This window comes from Salvia splendens, chromosome 13 (genome assembly GCF_004379255.2).
Source record: "Salvia splendens isolate huo1 chromosome 13, SspV2, whole genome shotgun sequence".
In the NCBI taxonomy this organism is placed as follows: domain Eukaryota; kingdom Viridiplantae; phylum Streptophyta; class Magnoliopsida; order Lamiales; family Lamiaceae; genus Salvia; species Salvia splendens.
The window spans coordinates 8,963,507-8,969,833 of NC_056044.1; positions in this window are offsets into that span (position 1 = coordinate 8,963,507).

Genomic DNA, 6,327 nt, shown 5'->3' on the forward strand with positions numbered 1-6,327 from the left:
AAAATATGCGCATACACGCTGAATGACCGTGTATCTTTTATTTATTCCAATAAATATTGTGTATCTTCTTTATTGTACATCACACTAAACTAATACCCTCTCCGTCCGTGAATAAGAATCCCGTTTTTTTCATTTTAATCCATCCGCGAATAGGAGTCACGGTTCATTTTTACCATAAATTGTAATAGGGTTCCACATTCCACTAACTCATTCCTCTCACATTTCATTTAAAACTAATATATACAAGTAGGACTCATATTTCACTAACTTTTTTCTACCCATTTTTCTTAACATTTCTTAAAACTCGTGCCGCCAAGAAATGAGACTCCTAAGAATATCCACAACCTCATCCCGGATTCAGGCCTCAAGTCCCCTCCACGTTATCATTCCCCTAAATTTCTGCGCCAGGCCACAACTCTTCTAACCCTGTAGTCCCCAACCAGGCCCCAACTATTAATTTGCATTATTCACAATTTACAACTTATTTTACGCGTGAAATAAAAACGTTGAGCAATTATAACACAGAAAATTCATTCTTCATTCGGAAATTGAAAATTACAACATAGAAATTTAAAAATTAAAAAATATATATTAAAACATAACATCAATGCTGGAAAACATTGGTTCGCGTCCAAATTTATTAAGTTAGATCCGCTTGGAGGCGAGTGTGTGCTTCTTCTTCGCGCATCGCAGCTCCACGGGCCATGACATTGCGCATGTCGGGAGGAACGGTGACAACGTGGTTACTGGCGGTGCTGGAGCTTCCAGCGACGCTCCATAACGTGACATTTTCTCCCTCTTGTCAACAATAATGTTATGCATTATGATACATGCATACATGATGTCGGTGATTAGTGGACGGTGTCATCCACGGGCCGCTCCTTTTACTATATCCAACCGTGCTTGGAGGACTCCGAATGTATGCTCCACATCTTTCCGAGCTGCCTCTTGCTTCGGGCGAACAATGACCTCTTCGGTGTTGTCGGACATGTGATAGTCTTCACGAACACGAGCCATCGGGGGTAGATCCCATCTGCCAGAAAGTATCCCATATTATACCGACGACGGTTGGCCGTGAACTCTATGTTCGGCGCTCGCCCGACACAAAGGTTGTTGAACATTAGAGACTCGTTCAACACATTGAGGTCGAGCCAGATCCACAATCGTTGGTCGGCAACGGTCTCCAACACGATCGTCGGATATGTGCCTTTGTGCCCGCTAATGTAGTGTCTTCTCCAAGCTATTGGACAATTCTTCCACTGCCAATGCATAGAGTCGATGCTGCCCAGCATCCCGGGGAATTCGTGGACCCGCTCGTGCATGTTCACCATCATCTTGGTATCGTCGGTCGTTGGCTTTCTCAAGTATGCATTCTTGAATGTTTCAATGACTGCCCGACAGAATTTAGCTGGGCACTCTCGTCCAGTTTGCTCACTTACATGGAGATACCCATCGAACATATCTGCAGTAGTTCGGTAAGCGACTTGACGTATGACAGATATGCATTTCTACAAAGTTGATATACTTTGCTGGCCAACAGCATTGGTGGTTTGTATGAAATACGAGTCACGAGCTACAACTGCGTTGAAGATGCGCATGAATAAAGGCGTTCGCATCTGTAAACCGACGACGGAACGTCTGATCACTCCATCAAGGATCTCTAGAGAAATAATCTGTGAAAATCCGCAAATGAGCTTGTTCACAGTCTCGGTAGATATACATCCGAGTCTGTGGTACGCGGACGTGTTGTTCGTGCCATGCTTGAACATTAGCTTGGTGGCGAGCAATCTCGTTGTTGATTTCTTCTTGGATTGCGGGCATCACCTACTCTAACATTCTGGCAATTTGAGCTTCGATTGCTCTTTCATCATCACGTCGAGGAAACATTTTTTACAGATATATTTGCAAGTGATATAGTTTGAGAGGAAGAGAAATGAAGTAGAATAGAAATGAAAATGGGGTGGAATTTATAGAAAAAATTCGAATTTAAAAAAAAATTAAAAATTTGCTGCCTGGGTCTGGCCCGAACCCCCTCCAAGGCCCATCCCAGGACCATCCAACGCCGAGCCGTGCCGCAACAGGGCGCAGCCCCGGGACGCCACTGCCTTTTTGGACATGAAGGGCCTTTTTGGACTTTGAATCTGGTAACTAGATATGATATTTTCTCTATCTCTCTCTTGAGTATAAGAAATAATATTTTCATTTCACTTTTTCAATTACTTTACATCAGATGCTCTTCCTCTCTCTTTCTCTAAAACTTTAAGAACTTAAATAAATTAATTAAAAAAATTAAAATTATAAATAATAATTTAAAAATAAATTGTAGCAAAATTAATTTTGATTGTGATTCAATTATTTTTTAATATTAAAAATTTTGGATTAATTAAAAATAAAAAAATTAGTTACAAATATTTTAATAATTAAATTTATAATTTTTAATATTAATTTTTTGTTAATATTAAAAATTAATCAAATTACAATCAAAATTAAATTTAATTTAAATTATTTTAATAATTAAATTTATAATTTTAATTTGTATAATTAATATATTTAAGAATTTCATATTAGTATTTTTTATTTAAATTTTTTAATTTATAATATTTTAAGAGAAAGAGAGAGAGGGGATTTGTCATAAAGTGGTTGAAAAAGTGAAGTGAAAAATATCATTTTGGGTATTTAAACTATAAGAAAATATCATATCTAATAGTACTAAAGAGATATAGAAAATATCATATTCAATACTTAGATATAAATGTTCAAAAATGCCCTTATGCCTTGGGGTATTTTTGGTAGAAATTTGTGATGAATAATGAAAATATACCATGAATATGATTATATCTTAGTTCAGAGACTACCCATGATATTTTTAAAGTTCAGGTATCGTTTGCGTGCGAAACGCATAATTCAGGGACTATTAGCGTAGTTCACTGTTAAATTGATGGAGCCTCTCACAATACATATATTACAGAGGTACGAAGCGATAGTTTGATCGAACATAAATTAATGTAAGGGCATCTAAGAGCATGCACAACGGTGGACGGACGGCGTTTGTCTATCCGTCCCGCTGGCAAGAACGAGGTCTGCCGCCGTTGCGCTCGCGCCGCTGGCACGGCGCTGCTCGCTGCATCTAGCAGCGATTGGGAAACGACATAGCCGTTGCCTTTGAATTTTTTTTATTAAAATCGGTTTTTAATTAAAAACCGATTAAAATAAAAAAAATATTTTTTCACTTCCCAAAAAAAATATATCCTTTTTTTACCATTTTTTCCACTTTTTAATTTTTTTTTATTTTTTCCCCCCCAAAAATACACATTTTATCTATAAATACCCCACTTTCACACCCAAAAATTCACACCAAACTATACAAATCTCATCTTCATACTCCCATATTCATTCTCATCTTCATTCTTCCATATCCATTCTCATCTTCATTCTCTCATATCCATTCTCAATCTTTCTTCCACTCCTACATCATAACAATGTCCGGCCAAGGCGAAGACCCCCCGCCCTCCCACGGTTGGAACCCCGAATGGTTCGGTTCACAACCGTTTCCTAGTCCGGAAAACGGAATATTCGGCCCCTCCTCAAACCCAAAGTTTGGGCATTCCGGGTGGCTACCGACCATACCCAATCGACGACCAAGGTGCCCCCGAAGAGCGATACGGGTGGACACCGGAGCCTAGGCCGACCGCCCCCTCCCAAACTCCGACTCCTCCTACTCACGGTGTCCGCACACCGTACACTCCGGCGGAGATGGATAAATTGTTCACGGCGTACTTGGAAATCTCCGAAGATCCGGTGGTTGGCACGAACCAATCCGGCGATCACTTTTGCTGGCGCATCGCTCACCGGTACAATGAAAATCGGCCGCCGGGAACGGTCGAGCGCAACGAGAGTATGGTGCGCAACGCCATCTTCTGAGCCAACGATGAAATTGACAAGTTCAAAGGCTATTTCCTCCAGGAAGAGCGGAATGTCGGGAGCGGTCGGAGCGAGGTCGACATCATCACTGCCGCGATGAGCACCTACCAATCCATGAACTACAAGCCGTTCAAGTACCTCAACATTTGGCAGGAGACGCGGACGCACCCGAAGTATATGGGAGGCGTAACATCCTCCTCTAGCGTCTCCTCCAAATGGTCAAGGTCGGTATCCCTATCCGACGCCGGCTCCGAAGAAGTGGCTAGCCAACTCGCCGGAGCTAACTTGGGTAGCCCCGACGCCGGCCCGAGCGGTTCCCAACGCGAAAAGGAAGAAGGCGGCGGCCAACCGCCGTGAGCCGCGGCTGCAACCGCCGATGCTCCAGTTCCCGTTCCCGTTCCCGTTCCATATGCGCCACCTCCACCACCCACTCGTTGTGCAGCTTTTGGCCCAACTCAATATGGCCGATAGGTCCACTATGACCCTCTCGCAACTTCGATCGCACGAGACCATGATATTGGGCCTCCAAAGACAATTGGGGGTAGTGCCGCCGGATGAGTAGTCGTCCACGGGGGTATTTTTAGCTTTAATTATGTATTTTTAATTTTTAGGAGTTTAATTATGTAATTTTAATTTTTAATATTTTAATTATGTAATTTTTAATTTTTAGGATTTTAATTATGTCTTTTAATTTTATTTGTAATTTGTAATATTTATTGTGATTTTTTAATGAATTTTAATATTATGGAAATGTTTATGTTTAACTGAATTTAAATTGAGTTGTGCTCGTCCTTGCGGAAGAGCACAACTGTGTGGGTGTGTTGTGCTCTTACAGAGAGCAGGCAGAAAAAGTGGGGTCGGGCCCACAACCATGCTCGCTGGCAAGAAGCACGGTTGTGGATGCTCTAAGGTTATATTTAGTCACATTTTCAGTTTGAAATAAGTGCAAACTAATAAATTTTGTGATTTACATTCTGATTTGAACAGTATGATACAAATCTGACTATTTTGTGATTTAAGGTTTCATATGTAATATTACATTTTTTTTCTATAAACTAAAATTTATACTACTATGCATTTAAACTTATAAAAATTATAAAAAAACAAAAATTAATTAAATGATTGAGTTTATGTACATCCCAATGATTAATAAAATAAAAATAAATATAAAGTACTATTTTAAGCAATGATTTATGCATCAAATTAAACATAGCAATATTGATCAAATTCATAAACATAAGTTCACTTTTAGCATAAAACAAGGTTATTAATTAAGAGAAAGAAGTGAAACGATAAGAGAGAGAATTACAGAAGTGAGAGAGGGTGATAAAAACAAAAATATGGAATATGGTTAAATTTTACCTTGAGGCTAAAAGGGCAAAATGAAAAAGATAGCCCAAAAAAATACTAATAGTAACTCAAATTAAATAAATTAGAAACCTTAGCTTAAAGAAATCTGATACATTTTATTTATATATTACTGCAAATATGCACCATGTATTCACTACGTACCAAATTTACAATTCATTCTATTTAATAAATGAGTTTTTAAAATTAAAAGTTACTCTATCTATCCCTTTTTAACTGAAACATATTTTTAGCAAGAGATTTAATACTTTTTGTTGTCAATTGAATGGTGAAAGTAAAGTAGAAGTGAAAATAAAATAAAGATAATGATGTTTTAGTTTAAAGAAATTGTGAACAATAAGGATACCTTGCGAGAAGGAAAATAATCCCACATAATATTAACCGTTAAATGAGCAATGACTAATGGGAATATTGAAATTAAAAAGCAATAATAAAAGTAATATGGAGTGGTTGGCCACAATATCACGAGGAGAGCGTATCAAAAGCTTGAGGATTCCAGACTGTCATCCGCTGTCCCAACAACCAAATATACAAAAATTATTAGATACAGATTACACAAAAATTTACAAATAGTAATGTCACATCGACATTACTACATGATATTGCATTTTATAATAATTGAATGCCTACTCACATGGAATATTTCATACGCGCTGTGCAAGAACTTGAAATTAATTATTTAATTAGAATTATTAAGTTTACACAAAATATTTACGTACCAGATGATGGGAGGTGATGTAACTAATGAGAAGATTAAACTGGAATTACCCTTCTTTAATTAGATGAGAAGGACATGTTACCCACCAAAAGAATCCAAAAGAAAATAACCTCAAAATTAAGAATTTGTAGGCCTACACATTTTGGAATATATTCAACTAACTTAGAAAAAATAGCAAGATTCCATAAGATTTCCTTGAAGCTTCATGGAAATTGTGACACAGAAACAACTCAAAGTGGGCAAAGTTGCAATCCTTTTTGACAAAGTTACAGCTCACTATTCTTCAATTATTCTATTTTATTTCTTCTTTTTATCAACTT